Genomic DNA, 15,922 nt, shown 5'->3' on the forward strand with positions numbered 1-15,922 from the left:
GTCAGCAAGTTTCAAAAGGCATCATGCTATCGTCTGAATGGAAACTGACCACCGGTCAGACATTGTGCAGCCCGGACTTTTAACACCACACGCAGCATTTAACAGGCAGCGACAACATCGGGATTGGCAATTAGGAGTGCAACTATGTGGTAACCCCCCCCTAGAGAAAAAAAATCTATTATGCATCAATGATGAACTGATCATTTTATGTGATAGATTTTTGACAACCATGTTATTAAACAAATTAGTCTCAAGGCATGAGATTAATTTTATATCGCACGATTATCACCATATCTATAACAAAAATGGGCAGGATGGGTAGGGCGTTTTTGTATTGAGGTCAATAATAACAATGCCTCTCTCAATTAGGTTTAAGTTTTTTTTTTAATTATTCACTGTCAGACGTGCAAAAATGTGTCCACTCCCGTACCAGGGTTTTTGTCATTGTTACTCGAATTCCACAACCTACAAAATATTGAGTTTTAGGGCTACATAAACATTCAATGCAGCGTAAGAAACCTTACACTCTCTTCTTTCATTAGAAAAAACAAGTTAATTCTATGTTTTTTTATATTTTTTTTATATTTGTTTTATATGGGTTATATGGAGTTATATGAACTTGAAATGAGGGTGGCTCTCCAAAATACAATGCAATACATAAATATTGGTTTATATAGCGCTTTAACAACAGCTAAAGCTGGAATAAAGCGCTAACGTGGAAAAAAGGGAAATGATGGCCCCTTGTGGAAAAAACATTGCCAGAGGCCATGGCCAGCGCTTTATTGGCACCCAAACAAGAATTAAAACAAAACCCGAACAAGTTTGAGAATTGCGCTCTACGTCATATTTTCAATTCCCGAATAAATTTGTGAATGCCAGTGAATGAGTTAAGTTAACCCTAAGTCCAATGCCTTTATTGCTCACTAACTCTCATTACTAACAACTATGTGTGCTAATTGCTTCCCAGACTAAGATGGCCACGTCCATGAATCCGCACATCACACCAACTTTCTCCCACTCACATGTCAAAGTGACACGTCAAGTGGGGGAGGAATCCTCACCAAGCAACATGCACAACAATCGTCACTGGACTATTGCAGTAAGTGAAGCATAATATGAAAAAGCAACCTGAAAAGATGAATGTTTCCATAATAACTTTGACTGTGTTGAAAGTGATCGTTCACAAAAACGGAAAGGGAAATACAGCCAGGGAAGGGGATGTGGGGTAAGCGTGAAGACATCTTGCCCTTCAAGTAATTTATTTTTAAGGGAAGCAGGAGGGCAAAGGTGGAATTCTTAAGAAATTCAACAAGGATAAGGGAAGCTTTAGGAATTCTGCACGCAGATTACTTTTCATTCCATCCGCACATTAGCCGACAAAACATAGTAGAAATATAGCTCAGCAAAAAAAAAGGTCTAGATTAGCCACATGCATACCCACAAAGGAGCATCATAATTTGAAGGAGGAAAAAAAAGGTAATTGGTGCTATTTGGGAGGATGAGAGAGCAGGGAAGGGGGGAAAAGATCCGATCAGATTGGTTGGAAGAACAAAAAAATGGGAGGTATTCTTCTGATGATGATTTGATTTCACTTTCAGAAAAATGTGGTTTGGGAATGAGTGACAACCTAAAAAATCCATCTGAATGAGTGATACTGTTTTACGCTGCGGACCACTTTCTCACCAATTGTGGCTTTTGCCTTGCTGTTTTTTTTTGCTTACTAACTACATCACAAGAGCATAATGGTCCCCCACCCACCTCCCCTGCCCCACGATCTCTCATTTACCCACCAAAACCAACACACAGCAGGAGCTTAATTGCAAATGTAGTGTAGCTCAAACCATGAGTGTGATGGAGCTCAGACTGATGACAAATCTTGTTCACGGCCCAGAGAAATTGCTTTTTAATAAATAAATAAAAATATAATGTGACAGTAAAGTGTCCTTGAGAGTTTTAAAAGGCGCTTATAAATGAAATGTATTATTATTATTATTATTATTATTATTATTATTATTATTATAAATAAAAAAAGAAGCACAGTCGGCAATTACAAATAAAGCAATTCCAGAATATATTGAGATTTTATTTATTTATTTATTTGTTTACCCATCTGTCTATTTATTTTTGGGGTCAAATCATTATTTATTTTTTTATATGATCAACCCCTCATTTATTTATGTATTTATTCATTCATGTATTTATTGAGTCATTATCTATTTATTTATTTATTCACTTATTTATTAATTAATTCATTTATTTATTTATTCACTCATTTATTCATTTATTTATTCATTTTTGTGGCCACCTCCTCAGCTATATATTCATTTTTTATTTATTTATTCATGTATTTATTTTTTAATTTATTTATTCATTCATTTATTATCTATTTATTTATTTTTGTGGCCACCCCCTTAGCTATTAATTCATGTTTTATTTTTTTATTCATTTATTTATTCATTCATTTATGCACTCATTTATTGATTTATTATTTATTAGTTTATTTTTTGTGGCCACCCCTTAGCTATTTATTATGTATTTTTTCGTTTATCTATTTATTAATTAAATCATTTATTTATTTATTTATTTATTTTTGTGTTCAGACATTTTTGCAAACCTTTTTACAGAGTAACCAAAATATGCTAATTTTTTTTTTTCCTCAGCAGATTTACTCCAACCCAATCTACTTCCTCAATGCAGTGTGATTCATTTAATAATTTGGTGAAAAGTGCTTCATTATATTTTCATGATTGCCAAAAAAATGAATTTTGGATCACACATCAAGTATACCTAAAAAAATGGCTTCTGTCTTACTTGGGCAACCGATGCGTCAAGATTTCATCAGCAATTCCCCAAATTTACATTAGCATTTCAATAGGCCAATGACTGTCGTCCATTTTGTGTCACCCAAGATGACGAAGGCCTCTAGGGTGATTTTGTATTTCGCCTCGGAAAAGTGTGTGTGTGAGGGCATGCGTGTAAAAGACAGTGACGTGAAGGTGGGCTGCCTGTGTTTAGTGTCCAAAGCTGGCAGATTGTGACCTTATCAATGTGAAACTCTTAAGATAAATTATTCATAACACCTGTTTGATGTGTCTGGCTAAAAGCATGACAATTTTAAAATGGAAGTCGACACAAGGGACCGTTTGATTTCTTTCTTTTTTTTTTGACTTAATTAGGTGGGATGCTGCTATCAGAACAAACATTTAAATTAAAATGTGTCTATTTTATGGTGTGTATTGAAGCCACGCACAAATTTCTCACAGTGAAGTCCGAAAGTAACTTGATATATGAGGTGTGTGTGTGCATTTTTGGCTAGCCACACGCCATCTACCTGCTCAACCGGCACTTGAGTTGTGACTGTGTTTTGTGTTTGCTCACAGGCGATTAGCAACATGGCTACCCTGCGTTCTGAAGCACGCGTTGGCGTGTTTCAAGGACCAACACTGGGTGGTGAGACGGACTTTATGGCTACGGGCTGTGAGCTAGCGGAGTGGTGAAGTGGATCTGTATATATACGATATCAAATGTCTGCATTTGATGAAGAACACACGGTTTGGTTTTGAATGACACAGTTAGAGACATGGTTATTGAACATCATATTGATTTTGTGGTTGTTTTGACATAGACTAACAGCTGTTGAGTCGATTATTTTTTTACATTTTAACATTGGTTTATAACAACGTAGAGTACAACCACAAAGAACAAAAACAAAATATTGTTAACTCTTTTACGGCCATTCCCAAATTTATTCAGGAATTGAAAATACACTGGGACCTTGGCTTACAAACTTAATTGGTTCCCAGACAGAGTGTGTAAGGCGAAAAGTGTGTATCCCAAAAAATAATTTCCCATAGGAAACCATTAAAATGAGAATAATCCGTTCCCAGGTCCCCATAAAACATAATTTTCTACTTTCTAATTTTCTAAGCTTTAAAACTACACAAAATATACCTTATTTGATGTATTATCAATGTGCTATAGGATTATGATTAAAGAAGTAAACTGTACTGTACAATAAAGTCATTTTATTTACCTTTGTAATGGTCGTTAATGGCTTGATGGAATGGAGTGTCCGGTTTCCTCAGCATTAAACACTTGATGAGGAATTTAGGCTTCTTTCAACATCTTGAGGAATGATCCCTTGTAAGTGCTTTCTCTGTGATAATTGTATCTAGTTCATCAATTGTGATCTGTTTAGCTAGGTTGATAGCTTTTGGCATCAAGTGTACAGATGACTTGTGCGGATTATTTGTGGAGCCTGATTGATGGGATATTTAACCTTCCAGTCTACACTCTGCTTTTGAACTATCAAAGTTGAAATGGGTCCAAATTTCACTGTTTTCTATCCATTTTCTCACCATTTTACTTGTTTCTTTTTCGCGTTAGTTTTTTTTGGTTTCAACCTCTGTCCTCTCCCTTTCGTGTGTGTGTGTTTTCTCACTCTCTCTCTCTGTCAGCCTGTCTCTTTAATGTTTAACCCCCCTGCCCACATTGCTGGGTTCTTGACCAATCACGTGGCTTTAACCGAAGACGATATTTTGTTTTTTGGAGAACGGCCTCACTGTCTCTGTCCGTAACCCCATCCACCATTGCTGCGTTCTTGACCAATCACATGGCTTTAACCGACGACTGGGGGCGGGGAATAGAGGACCAAAACAAGCCCGCTGCCATTTACTTGTTAGGAGAAGGGGCTCGTTCCCGAACGACACATCACTCATTGTGGCAGCTCCGTGTGTATCCCGAAAAATAGTTCATATGCCAAGGAGTATGTCAGAGGGACAACTCATCTTAGAGGCTTTGGAGAGAAAGTCAAAGAGGCCAGACTAAGATGGTTTGGACGTGTCCAGAAGAGAGAGAGTGACTATATCGGGGGAAGGATCCTGAGCCTTGAACTGCCAGGCAGGAGACGGAGAGGAAGACCAAAGAGGTATAAGGATGTTGTCAAAGAGGACATCAAGGTTGCTGGTGTGAGAGACATGCCATTTCCTTGTTTGGAGAACGGGCTCGTTCACGAACGACACATCACTCATTGTGGCAGCTACGTGTGTATCCCGAAAAAGAGTTTGTATGCCAAGGTAAAATTTCCATAAACCTTCATAAACCGAAAAGTTCGTAAGCCAAGGGGTTCGTAAACCGAGGTCCCACTGTACAGCGCCATTCCCGAATTTGTTCGGGTTTTTCTTGCAGGGGTGCCGATAAAGCGCCTATCAGACCTCTTTTCCATTCTATAAGGGGGCTGCATTTCTGTTTTTTCCATGTTTGCACTTTGTTCTAGCTTCAGCTGTTAAAAGTCTGTGTAACTCAATATTTATGTATTGCATTGTATTTTGGATTACCACCCTCATTTCATGGTCATATAACTCCAGACCCATATAACTTAGGAATTAACTATTTTTTCTGATGAAAGAAGAGAGTCTAAGGTTTCTTACACTGCATTGAATGTTTATGTAGTCCTGAAACTCAATATTCTGTGGGTACTGGAATTTGAGGGACAATGACAAAAACACTGGCACTGAAGTGGGCACATTTCTGCATGTCTGGCAGTGAATGAGTTAAATGAATACCATTGATGCAATGTCAAAATTGAGCATTATTAATAAGACTAATAAGGGTGCATTCTCTCTCTCTCTCTCTCTCTCTCTCTCTCTCTCTCTCTCTCTCTCTCTCTCTCTCTCTCTCTCTCTCTCTCTCTCTCTCTCTCTCTGTCATCAGTTTCTCTCAGATATTCCCCATCACCTTTGACCTCAAAGTTAGGGTCAAGCACTGACAAATGGGATGGTCGAGTTCTGACCAGAACCGCCGACATTCCACAACAATCTCCCTGTCCTCCTCCACTCGTCTCGTATCCGTGATGTGTCACCGGGTACTACACCCCCCTTCCTCCTCGGCACTTGTACACAGTGTCTTCCACGGAGCGGGTAAAGTTCTCATTAGAACAACATGGTTTATTGGGAGTGCTGTGGGAATTTTTAAACACATACATTTGGAATTAAGAATTACAACATGAGCTAAAATTTAATTTCCCTTTAAACATCTCGCTTGTTTAGACAGGGGAAGAAAACAAAAACGATGGAGTGGATATTACGACAGCTCACTATGTGAATGTGTGTGTGTGTGTGTGTGTGTGTGTGTGAGAGAGAGAGAGAGAGAGAGAGAGAGAGAAAAAGCTTGTCAGTGATGTCAAGGATGAGAAATGTTCCAGTGTGGTTTTTACACACACTGCTGGCTCGAGCATTTCCGGCAACATTTCTCACTCTGCCTCCCTCACAGCAACCACTCTGTTGCAATATCCCCACATTTTTCTATCCTTTCACATCAACCCCCACTGCCACCCCCTCTCTTGCCCCCCCACACTCCACTCAAATGCAACCTCACCCCCTGTCCTCCTCTGGTCATTCAGTCCCTTTTTCTTGCTCATGTCTGCTGCTCCATCTTCACTCAATGGCAACCCATCACCTTCCCATCCTACGCCCCTGAAATTTCTAACACACCATCCCAAAGCGTGTAAACACCTGTAACCGTTTAAGGGTATAATAAATGTCATCCTGCACGAGGAAGCTAGTTAAGGTAAATGGCGCATCCCATACGGCGGCGACGTGGCAGATAATGACTTCCGGCGTTATGTTTGTATATGAACGTTCCCAAAGGTTTGACCCTGGCTTGCTAAACGCTAACCTTCTTCTCCTCCAAGTTCAAGTGACACCACGCAAAAACAACAACTGGATGGACGTCAGAATAACAGGCTAGATTCGTCATAAGGTAGTTGTATGACCATTCACAAAATAAAAACCTCAACTTCAATGTGATTTAGTTCTTTTCCCGCTGTCTGAATCGTGGTCTCATTTTATATGTGCCAAGGTAAGCGTCATTGAAGGTTATGCAGATCTTGGCTTGGTAATCAAAGTTTTTTCTAAAGTTTGCTGATGTATCTAAGATCGGTTGCAACGTATAAGGGGTGGTCTTTTATAATGCTATATTGGTTGAGGATTTAGTTTTTCTTGGAGCCTTGTCTCTTCGTGAGATCCACGTGACATCTGGATATTGCCACACATCAGGAATGCCATCGAGTCCACATTTTAAACCACTTTCACTTTGCAAAAAAAGGATATTTTCCTTATTGTTCATTGGTCCATCTTAAGAACAGGTTTTACCAAAGCAGGCAGGACCAAAGTTCCAGTCTTTTTATGCGTGCAGTCTTAAAAAGTTGTGGAGGGAAACCAAATAACTGATCAGTACTTTACGAACACTTGCTAGCATGCTAACAACATCTACAGGCTCCGCATGGTGTCGTTTATCAAATTGAGTGATGGTGAGCCATGAACCCCGGTCTTATGTTTGCAAGTAAGAGAAAAAATATGGCGACAAAAGTAAACATGAGTCTAGCATTTTCCATTTACTGAATTTTCCGGACAATAAACTGCAATGGATGATAAGGCACACGTTCAATGAAAGACATGTTTTAAAAATGTTCAGTATATAAGGCGCATAGTCAGTTTTTGACAAAAATTGAAGGCTTTTAGGTGCCCCAGACATTGCGAAAAATAAGGTACTTTGTTGTCAAGAACAGCCTCACAGTATGACATCACACTATTCACATTACTGATGCAGCTACTTGGAGAAAGTGGTGGGAACCCGAGCCAGGTCAAGGTTCACTCTTTCAAACAGTACACTGGTATCAAATATATACCGCAACACTTTGTCAAAATGTCTATTTTCCTATTCTTCCTCACTTGTTTTTGGGCATTCATGGTTAGCTTCGTCCAGTGGACATAAATGACGAGGCTCTCCAAACACCATCTCACCGACAGCCATCAGCTTGAATTTGGAGCCGTAAGTGAACGGCAGACAAACGAAAAGGGGATGGGGGTGAGAGGGGGTGCATACAGGCAAATGTCTAAGCTATAGCCGTGACACCATTAGCAGATTCTGTTTGTGTCGCTGCCTCAGCCTGCAGCTCTCTGTGTCCACAGGCAGCTGAAAGATGTTTAAAAAGAAAAAAGTCTTCAAAGCTCCTTGATTCCTTGCCACCACCCACGGTTACGGCTATGTTTTGGAGTGTGGATGTCTGCCCTGGTCCCGCAGGGCATCGGCCCCACTTTACCCCACCCCTTCGCAACCGCCAAGCGCCCCCCGAAACCCTCGTTTCCCCACCCGCCTTTCCCATTCTCCTGCCTCACTCACTGATTCAGTGCGTAAAAGCGCCCCCTGAATGATGGATTACTGTGTCACCGCAGCCAGCGAAGGATTAATTTGTTTCATTGATTTCTCTTTAGGTAGAATGCCAGCGTCTGCCGTTTCCCACCTTTTCCTCCAAGACTCACAGCTGTAATAGACGGTAATGGCCTAAGACAAATCAACCAATTTTTTGTGAAAATAGCAGCGAATCACCCTCCCCATCAAGCAGCATGCACTCTACTCACGTACGCGCCGGTAGTGGTGCTACGGCGTAGCGAGGGTTTCTCCGTTCCCCTTGATCTCGACCACCCCGTCGTCTCCCCACCGCTGACGAACCAGAGGAGACCTTCCTGACACTCCAACGGAGCCATAAGTCTGTCGTACTTACACATCCCTACCAGGTCTTACAATGGATAGGTAATGACAGCGGCATCTGGGAAAAGAGCGGGGGAGGCGGTGGGCCCATTCTCGCCACTAATGGAAGTGGTTACCGCCATTGCTGGGACACCTGCAGGAACAGTACACTATTAACCACCGTGATCGATGGTAAGGCCCTAGTGCACGAGCTTAAAAGCCTGTGCTGACCCTGATCATGTCCAAAATCCGAAATCTTGTTCTTTTTGGTTTCTGGTTGCTTCATGTTCATTTCAAAACAAATATATGATATCATGCCTCGCAGCAAAACAAGCCTTAGCATCCGGCATTCCTGACATGGGCTGATTTAACGCGGCCATAAGATGGTACTACATCTTTACTAGCCTGTCGCTACTTTGAACGATGGGAAAGCCAAACCGCCGGTAACATTAAGCACAGCACTAAGGGCTAACTGTCCTCAAACGGTTTCCAATTCCAGGGAGATTTATGAGCAAGACCAGATCCATTAATCCATTGTCGATTTGCTGTGGCTGCCCTGCGAGGTTGTTTTGGTATCAGATATCATAGCGGGGTAACACCATGACTCTTGTTAAAATGTTGTAGTCAACCAGTTTGGAGACTGCAGAAGTATAAAGTGTAGTCTAGTGTTCAAAATCACTATTGTCCGAATAACATTTTGGTGTGTCATTTCAACGGATATGACCTGACGAGACAAGCCATTCTCTTCTCAAACAAACGTGGTGAAAAATGAGTCGTGAATGACAGGCTTCAACCTGGAAACGGCCACGCAACATAACCACAAACGCTTATCTTTCAGAATCTCATCCGTGACATCGTTCGACATCCGTGATAATGACCTCCGCTGCAGGATAATCTCATCAGCTCCTTCCGATCAATGCAGTCATGTCTTCAAAGGTTCGGACTGCAGTTTGTGCTTTGAGGACAGAATACTGGTCACCTGGTGCTCCACCAAATTCCTGTACTGAGATGAATCCTCCTGGATAAAACCCCGAAATGCCCCCTTCACGTCTTCTCTTCTTAAATGCAGGATTATGTACCAGGAGCTGATCTCCCTAGCATATCGTCTTTTTCTCAATTTATATTGTTCTCCAAAACTCTCGACTCTCATGCTTCATTCCTGAAAACCGTCACTTGCTCTTCTCGTCCTCTTGAAGTGCTTATTCAATGAAGGGTACAACGTATCCTCTGGGGCTCGCCATGTTCTGAAGTGCCTCCAGAAAATGGTAGTTGGCAGATGCGGTTCAACGTAGGCTACACCACTTTGATGAACACGCATGGAGTTTGAGGGTACATGCACAGGCAATAGGTCGAGACCAGTTAGCAATGTTTTAGGTGTATTTTAATGTTGCTCTTCTTTTGCGATAAGCAAACACCCATTCATGTATCAGTGTCCTGCTTCTATTTTAAAGCGCTCAATATGTGTTTTGGATTATTGATCCCACACGAGCAAAGTGCAAAAAGCAACGGTGACCCAGACGTGTTCAAATCCAAACGGTCATTGTCTCCGCCCATTCTAAATCTATACTTCAATTAGCCATCTGATCATATATAGGTCTGCGTCAATAAGAGGCTTTAGGGGAGTTAGTGTTTGCATTGCCCCAGTCAAAGGTGGTGACTGACCGATAAAATATTTCCAGAGCGCCATCAATAACGCTGACATGCAGACTAATACAGTACAGGATTTTGGGTGTGGAGGGTGGGGGGATAAGAGGCCTGTTGTGCCAGCTCCAAGCAAAATGGATGAACACAAGGCCAGAAGGTTACTGCGCAGACTTCACCCCCACCGCCCCACCACCACACAACTCCAACTGCTAATATCTGCGTTTGATCGTGACAGGGGCAATTATAAAGGTGTATTTCAGACAGGGCAAAGTGCAGAACCTTTCAAGCATCGGTTCAAGTCAAAGGTTAGCAAGGACACTGGGCATCGCCGAGCATCGCTCGGCGGCGGGGGAGGACAATGGAATAAGAGCAATAAAGACGTAGACTGATGAGACAGGGAGAAAGGAAATTGTCTCCTCATTTATTCGCTACACTTAATGACAATACATCACGCGAGGTGCGCCGGCTCTACGATTACGACTCCGATCGATTGATTTGCGTTAGGCACGAGAAGCCTTTTGCATTGACAGCACATTGTATGCCGTCTGCGCCGCCGTTATGCTTCACGGTATTCAAATATGAGTAGCTCAAGGTCAAGGAAGGTCAAGGTGCGCATTTAGCATCAGTGACCGATGGCAAATGTAAAGGCCAAAGTGGAATTGCCTGACTCCGCGCCACAACTCGTTTGCATTTAGTATGCATCCCATTGTCAGTGATTTATGGAGGGAGATAAGCGCAAGGCTGAGAAGAAAACACTGTCTTTCTCCTATCCCGTCAGCTTCGGTAAATACACTCCTCACTCATATCAATCATAGTGTCACAGTGAATCGCCAGCGTGTGGGTTTCCTGTTCAGATTAAAAATGTTCTTTTTTTTTTTTTTTTTTTTTTTTTTTTTTTTTAGCTCTGCTTTATCGCTCAAGCTCTGGGGAGCACACTGGCTGTATTGTCCCGTATTAGCATTTCAAACAGCCGCGCTACAAAAGTAGTTATATGTTGAAAGTCAGCAGTCTGCTTTTCGTTATGTGCCATGCAGTGTGAATAGTCGATCAATGCGCAATACGCGAGCAAGCATTCAATTAACCACTAAAATAGGGGAGATAAAATAATGAATGAAAAAATAAAATAATAATAATACATTTAATTTATAAGCGCCTTTCAAAACTCTCATGGTCAATTTACAGTCAAAGGATCAGTTTTTCTACGGGCGAGCGGCGGCAGCCACATGCGCCAGCGTTCACTCAAACCAGAAGTAACTCAAATAGATAAAACACTAGCTAGCTAGCTAGCTAACAGATAGTATTCGGTATATAGTCACTGTTTTACGGGGAGGTAATTTTCCAGGAGGTTGTAGCAGTTCTAATGAATACTGAAAATTGATGTTGCCCGGTTTATTCCGTCACGATGCTTCATGGTAAGTAGTGTCAAAAATGCTAATTTCTTAGCATGAACAGAACTCATATTTTTTTGCCTTGCACATTTTGGCTTGGGTCCAGCAAGTCTTCTGATCAAACAAATCACTCTTGATTATAATCATTTTTTTTTTTACCAAGCCTGTCTGCTTCCAGCGTTTTTCAGAAGTAGCCACTCTGGGGGCGGTGGGGAATCTTGACCGGGTTAGCGATTTAACTCTGTATCCCGGCTTTTTGAGTTTTGCAGGCCTCTTGAACATGAATGTTTCTCATATCCCTTTGGCCAACTGAAATGTGAAAAACAGCCGGCAGTGGTGCACCATTTTTTTATTTTTTAGTACCCCCAAGTGGTTCTGAATGGAGCCGAAACCCCCAAAAAGAAAACATTCTTTTCAAACGTTTGGCAAAATGGAACCGCGGTCTAATCTACTGCTTTTTAACCTCAAGCATATTGTGCCAGTAATAAATTATTTCTCCTAAGTGTATGCTGTTTTCCCATTGTGAGATCAAAAGGTGATAATGCACTGCAAAAAAAGAAAGAGTATATGTACACATTTGCCACCGGTTTCCTTTTGGGGATGTATTTCAAGAAAAACTACGAGTAGACAAAACCTAGCGTGTTTCATCAGGAAATGTAGCCAATTTTTTTAGGAAAATTATATGAAAATGAAAGATAGAATTCATAGAAAGCAGACACTATAGTATTGAATAAGTGTATGAAATAAAATGAGGCAAAACATGTTGCATGCCATTTTATGTACACTGAAAATGTTTTGGGACATATTAGAGTGATCAATACATTTTAAATACTTATTTTTTTAAATCCCAGATGAATGTCTTGGAAACGTCTCGATTATTATTATTATTATTATTATTATTATTACAGTAAAGTCTCGTTATACCGATATTCTCGGGAGTCGGAAAAAATATCGATATAACCGGACTATCGATATATCCGATCCTGCGGTATGTAAATTTTCTCCTTGCGTTCGTAGAAATAGTATCGGAATAAGCAGTACTATCGATACAACCGATATCGATATAACGAGACTTTACTGTATTTGCAAGTTGAAAAGTAGTTTTTTAAATTCAATGACTGCGAGAATTTTATTTAATGGCAAGTAAAGTGCATTCCTCTAATACGCTTTACTTTGGAGCCAGCCAAGCCTCTTTGAAGCGTCTCCAGCTGGTCCAGAATGCTGCTGCTCACCTCTTGACGGGTACTCGTAAGAGGGAGCATATAACTCATACTCTAACATCCCTTCACTTGCTCCCTGTACATTTTACAGTCCTTTTCAAGATATTACAGTAAAGTGTCGTTATATCGATATCGGATATATCGATAGTCCCGGTTATATCGATACTATTTCTATGAGAAAATTACATGCAAACAGGGTCGGATATATCGATAGTCCCGGTTATATCGATATTTTTTCAGACTCCCTTGAATATCAATATAACGAGACTTTACTGTATTTGTCTTCAAGTCTTTAAATGACCTCTCTGAGGTCATCCACCCCTAGACACCTACCGAACGCCTCAGGTTTGCTGACCAGACATTCTTATATGTGCCAAAAACTAATCAGAGGTTCAGAGGGGAATGGAGCCTTTTCCCTTGCTGTTCCCACTCTCTGGAATGACCTGCCACTGAACATTCGGCAAGCCCCATCGCTGCCGATCTTTAAAACCTGTCTCAATACTCGGATTCTTTGGCATTCGACTCAGAATGATTCTTACTTGATCTTTGTGACGGCTTTATTTCCTGTCTATGATACCTGTCCATGTTAAAAGTGCTTTGTTGCAGCTTCAGCTGTTGTTAAAGTGCTGTATAAATCAATATATATTGTATTGTATGGCATTTGACCAACCAGTAGCCGCTTGCTCTCCTTGGTTTTGCAACACAAACATCAAAGCCACTCTTCATATCGAGCAGCTTGCGTACAATATCCTATATTCATCTCTATCTGGCCTTGACTACGTGGCATTTGAACCACATCTGAATCTATTACCACCATGCAGATTCTGCCCTACCCGACAATACAAATCATGATAAGATGAAGCCCCGACTTCATAAACAGCCCAGCTCCACATCATCTGAACCGGGCGGGAAGCACTTGTCATCCCCCGGAATCATCCATTTGTATGGATGGACCCAAGATATGGATATGATTACATTTCTGTCTGTCTTTAACCTGCGACTAATCCTGATGCGCTCACGCAACAGATAGAAATGATAGAATCGCTTATGCGTGTTCATCCGCGGCGGCATCAATCACTTTACACTTGGAGTTCCGATGCGGCTGCTGCTTGTGAGGGGAGATTTATGCGGTCGTATATCAAATCATCAGACCTCTCCAATAAAATATGATTTCATCAATAGGCCTGATCAATAGTACATACAAGAATGTGTAATTATTAGAGAGGTTATTATCAATAGCTGTGGTGGGTGGTTGTCATGGACGTAAAATTTTTGGTGAGCTATGCCATAACGTCACAAATTTTGACCTAACACAAGATAAAAGCTACCCACACTTTTTTTATTACACGGTTATCAACATCATTTTTTTTTAATATTCATTTTATGATCAACATTTTCTGAGAAGAAGAAGCAACATTCCAGTCAGTGGTTGCCATAGCGAGTTCTTGGCCTGATACATTTGGCAGAGTTTTTACACCACTGATGCAACCAAACCATTTTCTGTAGACAGGCTGGACTTCCTGACCAGGATCTGAAACCAGATCCTGTCAATCACACAACACAACCTAGAACTGACCACCCTCAAGACGGTAGTGATGATAGTGGACTTCAGGAAATATCCATCAATCCTGTGTTCTTCCATCACGGTCTGGTTCGTTCAATCAACCCGTTATAACTCAAATAAATAGAAAGCTAGCTATCTCACTATTAGATAGCTAATAGATAGCCAGCTAATAGATAGCTAATACATAGCCAGCTAACAAGCTAGCTAGCTAATAGATAGATAGCCAGATGGATGGATACCTAACAGATAGCCAGCAAGCTAACTCACTTAAATTGTATTTCTTTGCACCTCTGCAGACATTACAGATTTAAAAACGATGGAGGCGTGGATAGCTGTCTTTACTCTAGTGACGCTCATTTATCCCGCAGCAAGACAATCTCAGAATGGAGGGAGGAATGTCAAAAAGAAATTTGCATGCATAGTCACTCCCCGAAGCATGCGTGTACAGTACAGCAGCGAGAGAGAGAGAGAGAGAGGACCAATGAGGCAGTTTATATCGGGATTTTGTCTCCCAGCCGCGGCCTCCTGGGAGAGAGGGGTCTGCCAATAACACTTAAGAGACAGAGCAGGAAAAGTAAGTGCTTTTATTACAGCTCATCACTCATGTAATTTCTGGCAGCATTTTGTGATTACAGATCAAGTGATTGACTAACTACACGTTTGGCAGCTGAGTTATGAACTGGGGTTGCCTACCCGTTCCAGCCCAGGCAGACTGTGCGCGTCAGCTGTAACTCATCCCTCATCCCCAGGCGCTAAATATAAGGGCGCAACGGCCGGCGGAAGAGTTAAATCATAACATGGGGTTTTATTGTACATCTGTCAGAAATTAAACCTGCATGAACATCGTCTTGACCCTTGTGATGGCCATGCGTGGGGTCAAAAAGGTTGACGGTGGAGGGAGGGGATCAATAAGGGCTGTGGTGCAGGTATTGATGAATGACGGGTCGTGTGGGTGTGCGCGTAAAAGGTTGGTTGGGCTCACCCTGGGGTTAAGTTTAAAGCGCAGCTCAAGGTGTTTAATCGACAGCTCTCACCTTGAATCGATTGGCTCCGTGCAGGCCGCAGACATGATACACATAAGCTATGCTCATTTACACATGAAAACAAAACGGAATAGTCAAGAGTTATCTACTCGTGACAACTCGGTCAAGGCCCCTCGCTCACTGCAAAAACAGTCGCAGAGAAGATTATGAAAACCATATTCTGATCGTGACGACAATAGCTTTTGTTGCAAATGATTCTTGTTTTGTATTGTAAAGAAAGCAAATCTTGCAATGGTTCCTTTCATATGGATTTAATAAAAAATATTAAAAAAAAAAATATATATATATATATATATATATATATATATATATATATATATATATATATATATATATATATATATATATATATATATATATATATATATAATGCCAAATCATTGTTTTTAAATATTAAAAACAATTGTTTTTAAATACTGAAAAAAAACTTTTCAATTGTTGTCATAGGTTGAAAAAAAATCAGAATCAGAAAACCTTTATTATCCCACAATGGTGAAATTTGCAAAAAAATAAAGTTTACTTTGAAATCTGTTG

At 40.8% G+C, this 15,922-nt stretch overlaps 2 long non-coding RNA genes across 6 annotated transcripts in view; one reads left to right on the forward strand and one right to left on the reverse strand.

The window, feature by feature from the left end:
• The window catches only part of LOC148898826 (uncharacterized), a 129,762-nt gene that overhangs the window by 3,228 nt on the left and 110,612 nt on the right, over positions 1-15,922 (reverse strand). The gene's annotated exons all lie outside the window — the stretch shown is intronic.
• On the forward strand, positions 45-11,059 carry LOC148898827 (uncharacterized). 5 transcript variants are annotated; one of them, XR_016114641.1, is made up of 5 exons: positions 45-54; positions 968-1,099; positions 3,381-3,450; positions 5,713-8,721; positions 9,368-11,059. It is a non-coding gene; the product is annotated as an uncharacterized LOC148898827 (long non-coding RNA). The 5 variants fall into 5 exon arrangements; XR_016114639.1 differs by having other exon boundaries at positions 48-1,099; positions 5,713-8,335; positions 8,577-8,721; XR_016114638.1 differs by having other exon boundaries at positions 48-1,099; positions 5,713-8,188; positions 8,274-8,721.

Source organism: Hippocampus bargibanti, linkage group LG04 (assembly GCF_051943395.1).
Source record: "Hippocampus bargibanti isolate YZ-2025 linkage group LG04, ASM5194339v1, whole genome shotgun sequence".
Lineage (NCBI taxonomy): Eukaryota > Metazoa > Chordata > Actinopteri > Syngnathiformes > Syngnathidae > Hippocampus > Hippocampus bargibanti.